The 12,019-nt window shown below is 39.4% G+C and overlaps 1 long non-coding RNA gene across 1 annotated transcript in view; it reads right to left on the bottom strand.

Moving 5' to 3' along the window:
• Positions 1–4,447: 4,447 nt before the first annotated feature.
• LOC137332961 (uncharacterized) overlaps positions 4,448–12,019 on the bottom strand; it is a 30,319-nt gene continuing 22,747 nt past the window's right edge. Inside the window, exon 3 of the long non-coding RNA XR_010965767.1 lies at positions 4,448–5,169. This is a non-coding gene — a long non-coding RNA (uncharacterized lncRNA). The remainder of the gene's footprint in view (positions 5,170–12,019) is intronic.

The following is a 12,019-nucleotide window of genomic DNA, read 5'->3' as shown; positions in this document are numbered from 1 at the left end:
TGAATGGCGGAGCAGGCCCGAAGGGCCAAATGGCCTACTCTTGCTCCTATTTTCTATGTTTCTATGTTTCTATAATACAAATTCAGTACTCTTTCTCCTCGGGAGTGTTCGGTCAACTATATTAGCATGAAATCCACTTCTTATCATCTTTCAATGAGTCACTTGCCAGCAGTCACCTTCCATTCAGGGTGGATTCTGCAAATTATGCAAATTCTGTGCTCTCCGTCCTCTGCAGTATTAGGCAAAAAAAAAATGCCAGCATAGAAATAGTCTGATCCAAGTCTGAGAATCTTTCTATGGGTCACTTACCTCCCTTAAAGTTTCCTCTCTTGTTCCTCCTGAAGTCCAAATAACTAACCTACATGCTCCTTTTGCTCTATGCTTCCTCACTGTGTTAACTATTGTACTGCCTCTTTCTCTAATTTGTTCTTTGCAAGTACCCCAATATTGTGGAACTCCTTAGTTCCTTCAATCTTCCTTTTCTCCTACAACCGACAGGCTTTTAAAGCCCAAGTTTAGTGTCACCTATTCATTACTTTGTAATTTATCCTATCTTTAATCCTACACTTTACAACTGCATTATGGGCCTTGGCCCTTGAGCTTCTCAAAAAAAACACTCCATAGACTTAGAAGCCACGTGTTCACATAATTTCTGAAATTGGTAATGCTATAAGAGTTGCACCAGGGTCACAAAAATCTGCTTTTATAGTGCTAGCGCATATCTTCTAAACAGTAACATTAATTCTATGGTATGAAGTGAGTATTATCAATCGGAAAATTGCGTGGAGGTTTGTTGTGCCGAATTGCTGCCCATTGTTTCTCCCATCTGAATTCGAGAGTTGGTAACAAACCCTGAGATTGCTCTCCTACTGCCCCATTTCCGAGCTCCCTTCCCACAATTTTGAAAGTTTCTTCCTCACACAGAGTTAGTGGTCTGAAGTTAGGGAGTCCTCCTGTAAGTGATCTCTGACAGTTGTTATTGGCTGTCTTCCTCTGCAAGAAGAGTAAAAGAAGTGAGAACTTCAATTTTTTTAAGAGAGCCTACTGTAATATCCAAGTGCCATCATACAGCTCATAGTGGGTGTGATAACATGCAACAGTCAGGCAGATTAGATGGGAGGTTTCTTTTGAACTGAATGCGTATAAGGATGTGAATGAAGTAACACTCCCAGTTAAATGGGAGTTTAAAGAGCACCCCACATCATCATGGGTATTCATGGCAAAGTTTGAAAGTACATTAAGACAGTGTGAGAGGAGGTAATTGTAAATGCCATACATAATGAGTGCACTGCAGTAATAGAAGGTCATGGTTGGCCTAGTAAGAGCATTGAATTTTTTTTTCTACTGCCTTCAGGCATGCAGTGTTATGGAAGGAGGCTCTATCCTCCCATTCCCTTTGCACTGCTTACCTTAGGTTTCTGTGGCACTAAGTGCTAAAGTAAGGGCCTCTCCTCTGCCTCACTTTCTCTAGAAGAATCTTGATGGACCCATTTGGAAAATCAGGCCACTCTGTGGCCTGTTGAAGGATTAAGAAAAAAGCCTGGTAATCTTAGTAGATTTAGTACTCGAAACTATGGCAGGTATCACAGCTGAATTCAATCCTCTTCCCACTGACATTCACATTAGTGCACAAGCCAGCTCAGAGTGTTAGTGATCAAGAACAGGAACCCACCCTAACTAATGAGTACTGAGACTTTCTACTGGCATCTTGGCTGAGATCAACTAACTCAGCAGAGACCAGAGATTGAACTTGGGACTTTCTGGTCTGATGGATGATGTTTTTACCCATTAGGCCATTGAATCAATGGTAGTATCCTCTGAAATGCCATAAGTCATTGGGCGGTATGATAAATCAGTAACTGTTGTGGTGAAGGTCCCAGGAGCATTTGGCTGAATTAGAAGTGGTTTTATACCAGTGTTAATTGTCCTTGAATCATATTACAGTATCAATAATGTTTAATAATGAGTGAAAGATAAAGGGCTTACGCACTCAGTGACTGATACAGGGTGCTATTCTAAATGCATTCTTCGTCGGTGTACAGATGGTTAGTTTCAGGAAATGGTACCTTCCTGAGCTGAGTTTCACAGTTAATAGTCAAAAAGTTAAACGTCCACCTATATCATTAAAAGTCTCATGTATTAGGTATCAGCTATTAAATCCACCTCTAGCAGAAAAAAGTCTCACTTTTCTCATCCACTCAAATAAACAGCTTAACTATACTGTTTTGAAGAAATATAGATCAGCAAAGATTCCACAGAACTCACAGGAAGGCAACCACTGGAAAGGCAGTAGTTTCATTCAATCATTGCACTGGTGTTATTTTTTCAAAGTGGTTCTAGCCAACAATTATATATCTGACCAGCTGAATGTATAACTAAAAAAACATTTATAAAATAACTAACCTATAAAAAAGTACAATTCCTCTAAAAACATTAAAGTTTCCCATGCATGTGCCTGGTATTCCACATTCCTTTATTAATGCTTCTTTGCAGAGGCCTACTTATGTCTGCTGAGACTCACTTTTCCTCCTTACCTGCAACTTGATTTCTTCCCTGGTCATTATTCCTGTTTCTTTGCGTTACAGTGGGCCCAACACCAATGCACAATCAGACCCAATCTGGGGCACTTTCCACTAATATGTTCCTCCTGGCTTCATATAACTCTGCTGTTGGCCCAGGCTCACCCCCCTTCTCCACGTTCTTAACTGTGGGCCGGCTCAGCATTGGAGCCAGCTGGAATTCATTGAGGCCTGACCAGCGAGCTGCAACAGAACGCCCAATTAGCATCCGGAACTCACTAGTTTAATTCAAATGAGGCCCGATGTCAAATTTTGATCAAACCACAGGTCGACATGGACCGGCGCACAAAGCAAACACTTTGCCAACTTGTTGTCCATTTCCGGCACAAATCCAATTTCTCGGTCCTCATCTCTCCATGCTATTTGGCATTTCCATCAACTCAAAGATCTCATTCCATTCCATGGTTAAAAAAATGCAGTGTGAACAAAGCAGCCTTGTAATAAAATGGTGAAGAAGCTTACTTTGCAATCCTGGGTAAATTCACCAAAGGGTATGGAAAACAGAGCAAGAAGGTCTCAGTTCTGTATTGTTAAACTCTTCTCAAATGGGGCAACAATTGGTCTGTGATGTAAAACTGTTCTATTCTCATTTAGGTGAAAGAGAAACTTTAGACCATGGAAGAGGCTGGGTTGGCATGCTTCCTTATGATAGTTCCTGTCTCTTAACGTGAGATCAAGAGGAAGAGAAAGACATTAGAAGAGTCAGACCATGAAGAAGAGACCGATAATGCAGAAATGGGATAAGTGTAAAAATCATACAGAAGAGATGGAATGCTCATCACAAGATCACTAATAAGCTTTGAATGAAGATGATCTATTGCACTTTTTATCTCATTCTTCTAGAATACCAAATCTACCATCTTCCCATTACAGCACCTAATGGTTTCTTAAATGAGTCCAGTATTTTGGCCTCAACCACACTTCCTGGTATCCCTGTCGATCACATCAGATTGGAGGAAACCTGCTCCTCCTAGCCAACAAGGGAACCTTAAAAAAAATTACTGGGTCTCTTTTGGCCCTTGATCCAGATCTAATCAGATTTGGCCTGGTGGTGAAGCATTGCTTCCCGGCTCAGACTTCAGGTTAATATTACAAATTTAAAGAAGAACCCTGCCGTCTTCGGGCAGGCATCCTTGCCGCCTGCAATTTAAAATTCCAGTTGGCCAAATCAGGTTGGGAAGGTAGTGGGTAAATCTCCTGCTCCATTTTAACTGCCATCTTGCCCGGTTTTCACCAGGTGGCATTGGTGGGGCCGGGGCGGGGGGGGGGGGGGGGAGGAAACGGGGGAGTTAAAATCCCTCCCCCCTCAAAAGTCCACAAAATAGATATATCTTTAGGCCCTTTCAGTTCTGTGACCTGGGATCAAATCCAGCCCAGAATTAGGTGAAAGATTCTCTTTCTCTTTGATTGTGTACAAAGAGGAACAGTTAGTGGAACACTGTCCTTTGTAACCTGGGATCAAATTCAGCCCAGCAATAGAAGTTCTCTCGTCTTTCTTTCGTTGTGGACCGAACTATATCCTTGTTATAAAACACTGATTTTTTTGACTCTGTGAACTGTGATTGCTTCTAGCCCAAACAGAAGGGGATGAAGATTTCCTTCTTTCTCTCTGACCTCTGACAGTAGTTAACAGACATAAGCTAATGGAAACTGGCAACCTGATCTGCATGCAGTTTATATGATTCACTGCTCCACGCACATACATCACCTTTTTTAAAAATTCCCTGAACTGTTGCCAACACTCAGCCCAACACAGAAAAGAACTGCTGCTAAATGGAAAGCTCCTAGAATATGTTGAAGTGCGAGAACACCTAACTATTGAGGGCGAGTTTTTAAAAAATCAGATACATGCAATCAGGCACCGAGGCTTTCTTTCATTTTTCTTAAATAATTATATTCTTGTTTTATTTTCACAGAACTTGGGAGCCTCCCCTTCAATGACAATATATTAGCAGCACGACTCCTTAATATAACAAAGTGAAGCATTTTATTTTAATAATTATTTCTAAGCCTTTTTTTTACAATAATTAGGATTAATTTGCACAACACAACCTTTATAAGAATAAGACAAAACAGCTTATGCCACAAGCTACAGAAGAAATGTAATGCTCCAGAGAGCTTAAGCATAAATTTATAATTTAGTAACAAAAAATTAAAGTATTTACAGAATATCTTATGAAGAATTAGAATCTTCCTTGGCCCTACAGAACAATAATACATTTTCCAAATTTAATACATAGGTATCAGCACAATTTTTTGCATGTTTTTTGTTAAACACCCTGAGATAGATGCGTTCTCCCAAAAGAGACACTGTGTTGTGTTAAGATAAATTCGATGTGGACAGGCCCTCAAATCACATGTTGCAGAATGCAGGGAGTGTCTGACAAGGTCGGAGGTCAGCTAAGCAAACGAGGTCCTGTTCCTTTTCACTTCTGGGAGACATTTGTCTTCATTGCAGATACTAAGATGCTTGTAAATGGAGACGTTGCTATGGTGAGGCTTGGGTGCTCCGCTTCTAGGGGCGGACTGGGTGACCTTGAGGTTTCAAAGGTAGAGATGAGCTTGAAAGGAAAGACAGTTTCAGGGATTCCTGGAAAAAAAGTCACAAGGCAAAAAATAGAGTTAATGAATTGAAGGATGTCAAAGCATTGCAGTAGCAAAAGATGACATAAAACCAGATGGGTCTTTCAATTCATTGCATTCAAAAACTTTTGGTAATAAAGAAATGTTCTTTTGCTATGAGGATTTCTCAAATAATATTTTTTTAAATGAAGCAGCAGAAATTTAGAAATATTTTTGCTGCAATTATGGAACAAAATCAAACTTAAGACATTAGTCTTATGTGATAGGAAAAGTCTGTTCAGTAACACAACAGGGTAAATTTTATAATTTTTTTGACTCCCAGTGCACAACTTTGTATGCTGGGAGCACATATATGGAATTCATGCACAGAGATCAGTAGGCCCCACAGGATTTTTTCCATTCATTATGAGCCAGGATGAGCCAAATAGCGTTCATTATCCATTTCTGTCTTGCAGTCTTAGAGTAGATTTTATAAATTTGTGCTTTTGGCACAAAGTTATGAGCACAAATTTGTAAAATGTGCAATGAGATCACAAAATAGATATGGATGACAAAGGCCATCCTTCTGTTTGGTCCATCTTATCTCATCCATCAAGACGAAAGCTACAGTTCCCCTATCAAAACATAGAACTGTTTCTTAAATGATTCCAAAGTTTTTGTCTTCACTACCCTAGCCAAATCATTATCTGTCTGATGAAACTCCTGACTTGACACATTGTAATTTCCAATACCTTGACTGTCTCACTAACAAGCTGTGAGCTGTTTTTGAAAAATCACTGTGAAAGATACTAAGCAATGCTTTACTGCATCCGATAGCTGATGATTTTTAAAATTTCCTTCTTTAGGTCTGGTTTCCATGTGCCTAGTTGCATTTCCTGTCTGGCAGGGTGGCCAGATCAGCTGTCCCTTAAGCCTCTGACAGTGCTCCTCTGTATCACAATAGCCCAGGTTATTTGTCCTTCAACTTCCTCATTCTTCTGTAAGTAAACAACTCACCTTTGCTCGTAGCCTCCCCTGGCAGAGATAGAGAATGTACTGACTACAGAACTGTGCCACACAGCCTCTAACCAGCCACTGTGTGGCACTACCCATTCATACACCAATGTTTGGAGCCATGGGTCTGCCTATAGGCAATAGCAATACAACACTTTCCATTGTTTCAGTTAGATAAAACTGCAAAACTCTTCTTTTTGTTAAATATCATTATGAACCAATGATAAAAAGTTTATTGATCCTTACTTCCATTTATGTTGAGTTGATACATTTTATCAAGTCATGTTGAAAATTGCAGCTACGAGGAGAGATTGGATAGGCTAGGGTTGTTTTCCTTGGAGCAGAGGAGGCTGAGGGGAGACTTGATTGAGGTGTACAAAGTTATGAGAGGCCTAGATAGAGTAGACAAGAAGTACCTGTTTCCCCTAGTGGAGAGTTCAAGAACTAGAGGACATAGATTTAAGCTGATTGGCAGAAGGATTAGAGGCGATATGAGGAAAAGCTTTTTTACCCAGAGGGTTGTGAGTGTATGGAATTCGCTGCCTGAATTGGTGGTAGGGGGCACCTGGTTGTTCTTCGAGCCGGCACGGACACGATGGGCCGAATGGCCCCCTTCTGTGCTATATCTTTTCTATAGTTCTATGGTTCTAAATCCAAACCTGGACAAGGAGAAAAATAAGGGCAGGACAGAAGGTATAAAGGCTTGGTTTATGATATTTCATTTTTAGATGATAAAAATATTTGAAAACCTTAATAGCTATTGGGGTAGATTTTCATCTTCACCACCTGGGCAGTAGATTTCCTGCTCTTTATAGAATCTGTCTGATTTTATTCCATTGATTTCAATGGAATGAAAATCGGGCCGGTTTTATAAAGAATGAGCGATCTGTTCTGCCAGATTACTGCCCAGTGGTGAAGATGAAAATGAACTGAATGTGTCTATCCCAAAAGATACAGAAGTATGCGAGAAGTATGGACATCCAGTTTAAAAACTAGATTTCCGTGGTGTGATTTTTCTTTTGAGAAATTTCCAAACATTGCACTCAAAAACCAGACGGATCCAAAATCAGAGACAGCAACCCCATTGTTCTTAGATTAGCCTACATGTCTATAAAATAATGAGGGGCATAGATAAGGTAGATAGTCAAAATCTTTTCCCAAAGGTAGGGGAGTCTATAACGAGGGGGCATAGATTTAAGGTGAGAGGGGAGAGATACAAAAGGGTCCAGAGGGGCAATTTTTTCACTCAAAGGGTGGTGAGTGTCTGGAACGAGCTGCCAGAGGCAGTAGTAGAGGCGGGTACAATTTTGTCTTTTAAAAAGCATTTGGACAGTTACATGGGTAAGATGGGTATAGAGGGATATGGGCCAAGTGCAGGCAATTGGGACTAGCTTAGTGGTATAAACTGGGCGACATGGACATGTTGGGCCGAAGGGCCTGGTTCCATGTTGTAAACGTCTATGATTCTATGATTCTATGTATGTAATGGATGCCTCACTAAAAACTCTCCGAAAATCCCAATATGCAGACAGAACAGATATTTTAAAAGCTGTAGAGCACTTTCTGAAACCTAAGGGTTAACGTGAAAGGAACAGCACAGCAACCAGCACAGGACTGACTTACAAAGTATGACACCAGCTCCTCCGCAAACTAAAATCAATTTTTGTTCTGGCAGCTCAAGCAGTCAAGTGCTTGACTCTAATCCAAACGGCCTTGAGTTGAAGACCCAGGGCTGCCTGTGTTAATCTTGGCTGCTTTAACCAGGTAAGTTTCACCACTCCCCAACCTGCTTGCTAGGTAAAGCACTGCAGATGAGCAAAATGCTCCATTACACGGGTGAAAGAGAGAGGGAATTAAGATTGCCTGGCACATTCTGCCTGGCACATCCTGCCTCTTGCCTGCTAATCAATAAACAGCACTTATTTCAGTCATGGGAACTTTGTGATTCAGACCATGGTATTCTCCCAGCTAATAGTAAGGACCTTGCCAAGAGAAAAATGGAGGGGGTAAAAAACAGAACAACAGAGGGGGAAAAAGAAAGAGAATATCTGGCTTTACTATTAGATTACAAAACAGTAATGCAAACGAATCCTTAAAACGTTGACTTCTCATTAGAATAGTCTAAGGCTGCCTGCTGTGGTACAGTCTCTAATGGATGTTGGGCATATTTTACTATTTATTGTAATAAGGTGAAACCAAGTTCCCAGGACTATTTATTTACTAATATATATTCATAAATTCAAATGCATTCATACTTCTCACTTTCTTCTACAAATGTTTTAAATGATAAGAAACTAAATCTGATTTATGCTTTGAAGTTGATGACGAAATAATCTGGAAAATATCAAGAGAGGTTGTTCTCGCCAGGGTACTGTAGCAGATATTTGGAAGGCACTGTGTGAAAGAAAAGCTTGCCCTGCAGCCTCATTCCATTGTCCCACAATACAGCTCTTGACATTACACTATAATCCATGAGAAGATCATCAGGAGGAAAATGTTATCATCTCTGTTCTCTGGGTTGGATTTGCGAGGTGAAAGAACAATTATGGCTTCTGTTCCTGCATCAGAGAAGGGACCTTCATTGTTTCTGCCCAAGTTGAATTTGAACCCAAGTTCTTCAGGTGAAACAACAGTGTTATAATGCAGTTCCCCATGTTTGGGCAGATACCAATTTTCAGAGCTGAAAAGTCAATATTTACTCACACTGGACCACCCAGTTTAACATTTATCAGCAAAGTAATTTTTAGAATGCAAGTTCTTGTATCGCCATTTTTAAAACAGTTGGGATATATCTAAGGAATTTTGTCAGATTTTATTTTTTTTAAGGGGCCAGCCCATTTGGTATTGGTGCCAAATTGGCAGCTGGCAGCTGTTGAGCTTAGGTTTTGGCAGTTTGTTTAGGCCTAGACGTGTTGTGATAGCTGGCATTGTTACCCTGTAGTTTGGTCACTTTCCAAGCCACTTGGGAAGACATTCCATGTGCATGGAGAGTGAAACCAGCAGTGCTAGATGCTGCTCCAGCTAGTAAACAACAGTAAGCAATTAAGCCCATACTCCTGTCTGCTATTCAGAAGGATTCCAGGTATTATAAGAAAGCACGGAGTGAGAATCAGGTCCAATACATACTTATTAGGATGTATCCAACCTACCAGCTAAAGAAGACATCCAAAATGAAATTGAAAGTATAGCACTTAACACTATGAAGACATCAAATAAAGAAGAAAGGGTTGTAGGAATGATGCTTGAATAAAAATGTTTGATCAGAGCTATCCACATGCTAACACATTCTTGGTGCAAGTGATGAAGCTGCTCACCTCTAGACTTAGTGCTAAAAGGTTTAGGTGTATTTGTTTGCAAGTTAATGGCAGCTTGTTGGGGTATATTTATGACATTAAACAGATGCTATTAAAGCACTGTAAACATTTTAAAGGAATTATAGAAAATAGTCTGGTGGTTTGAAATTCTATGATAATGATCAAGTTTCAGTGCACCACTATAAAAATGAAGTGTCCTTTGAATAACTTAAGTTTGTTATTTTAGATATTGGAATCTTTGTGAATGGAGGTTGATATTTTTCAGCAAGCTCTTGTTTAATAACAGCAGCCCACCAATGTTCAGCACAATGCTGTCAATTAAACAAGGCTAGATCCCCAGTTTCTCAGTCACATAGCGCCATGCAGTTGGCATAACGGTGATTGACAGTGCGGACGGTTGCTTGATAAACATAAAGCAAGTGTGCCAAACATGGATCAACTAACATGAATGAATGAATCAATGAATATTCAATATCTTCTTGCTATGAAGTTGGTATTAAAAGAAAGTACTAAAAATCCAGTAAAATTAAGGATTATTATTAAAATTTCATTAGCAAATGGGAACTGTTTTCATCACTAAAACTCTTTTAGTTTTTCCTCCTTCGCAATTTGGTTTTCTGAGACTTCTGTTATGTTTTGGACATATTTCCCTGACAAATAATGCTATGTAACCTTTTAAAAATTTTCTCCCTTTTTTCCTGAAAGCTTTGACTCTCATTGGGGTTTGGCTCCACGGGTAGGCCTCTGTACCTCATCCAAGTACTCATTCTTTACATGTGAGTGTAGATAGTGAGTGTCACCAGACTACTTGACAAGTGGATCGAACTGCAGCCAAACCCTATTCTGTTCTCTTTCCAGAAGCCACTAGATAACAATCAGAAATTAGAAATCTGGCTATTTTCTTTCCCTCTTTCCTTAGCCCATAGGTGCTGAAGCTAATTGTAGTGACCCATTTGTTGCTCCAGCTGGGATCAGCTAAATCAGCACTATGTAATGTCTATTGGGATAGACTGTCAGGATAGCCTAAAGAATTAAATAAAAGGGGATGTTTATGAAGACGTAAAATCAGCCTATAAAACCATATTAATGATTTGAACCCTTTGGGGCTCCAATAGGTTTGTGTGTGCCCAAAAATAACAAGATTAAAATGCTTAATATTTTTACTTTCACAGGGTTCTGTTATACTCTGGGCTTTTCAGAATGCCCTTATAGAAAAGAAAGAATGATGGACAGCACAGCTGTTTGTGAATCATTCTGTTAACAAGTTGCCAGTGTTGGAGACGTGTTGTTTGAAACATATCCCTGCTAGCCATAGATCTGGAAACATTTATTTTCCATAAAGTGGAATGTATGTCATTTTGATTTGAGTTGGATACATATTATCTCATGAAGATGTACAGAGTCTTGGCAGATAAGTGAAAAGTTTAATTTTCTTCATATTTTGTAGATACGCAAATAAAATAGCAAACTTTAGCCTATGTGGTAGATTAGTGGGGAATAGTTCTTCACAGCAGCTAACTGAGCTGGAATAGTGCCAGATCAGACTTAGGCCTGCAAGTAAGCTGTTGATCTAATAATAGGCAATTACCTGTCACACAGCTAATGTTAGAAAAGTTCCCTCTGTATGCATTTGTAATGGGTTTAGACTTGTCAGAGAAGCATTATACCTATGTGCCCAAATGACCGTATTTGAAAAACTAGAGCATTTTACTTGGACTGCTCCCAAAGTCCGAGTTCTCTGACATTCAGGTTCTACTTTTATTTGTAGTTGTCTGTCATTTACTGAACTTCATCTGTGAGAGTGAGCTGTTGTCCTTATCAGTCTCCATCGCATATTCCTGCACAGATTTGCACGTTGTACCAATGAACCCACAAAGTCCTTAATCTCATAAAAGGGTATATCTCCAATGCATTCACTACTTGTTCTTTATGTTTTAATATCTATTCCAAATTCACAAAGCGCCCTTTTAATACTTACTCAACCTACATCCTCTAAGAGTGGATTTCGAGGTTGCATATCTTAATTAATAATGCAATGTAGGACTGGACAGTAGCGAGCAACCAAATGCAAAAGCAGGGAGCTGAAACTTATTCTAAGTTATCAATTCTTTTTGTCAAAATGTATTTGAAAAATATTGGGATTCTGAAACTTAATTTTTTTTCAGGGTAACTCCTGCATCTTTCAAGGGTTTTAACTTTGCTCTGAATGTTTCCATTTTACTAAAGTTATTAGAGAGAGATGCTTGTTCAAGTGAATGTGAAAGATCCCATGGCACTATTCAAAAAAAAAGCTTCGAGTTCTCCTGATCTCCCAGACAATATTCCTCACTCAACCAAAAAATAGATTATATAGTCATTCATCTCACTGCTGCTTGTGGGTTTTGAATGGCTGGTGTGTTTTGCTAACAGCAGTCAAAATAATTCAGCATGTAAAGTGCTTTGAGAGGTTTCAATTCAAATGCTATATAAATTCAAGTGTTTTTTTGTGTACATAAAGGATATTTGGTTTTGTTGTGTGTTTTTCCTTTGTTTTGTGGCAATTAAACACTG

This window comes from Heptranchias perlo, chromosome 15 (assembly GCF_035084215.1).
Source record: "Heptranchias perlo isolate sHepPer1 chromosome 15, sHepPer1.hap1, whole genome shotgun sequence".
Classification (NCBI taxonomy): domain Eukaryota; kingdom Metazoa; phylum Chordata; class Chondrichthyes; order Hexanchiformes; family Hexanchidae; genus Heptranchias; species Heptranchias perlo.
This window is presented reverse-complemented; position numbering and strand designations above follow the sequence as displayed.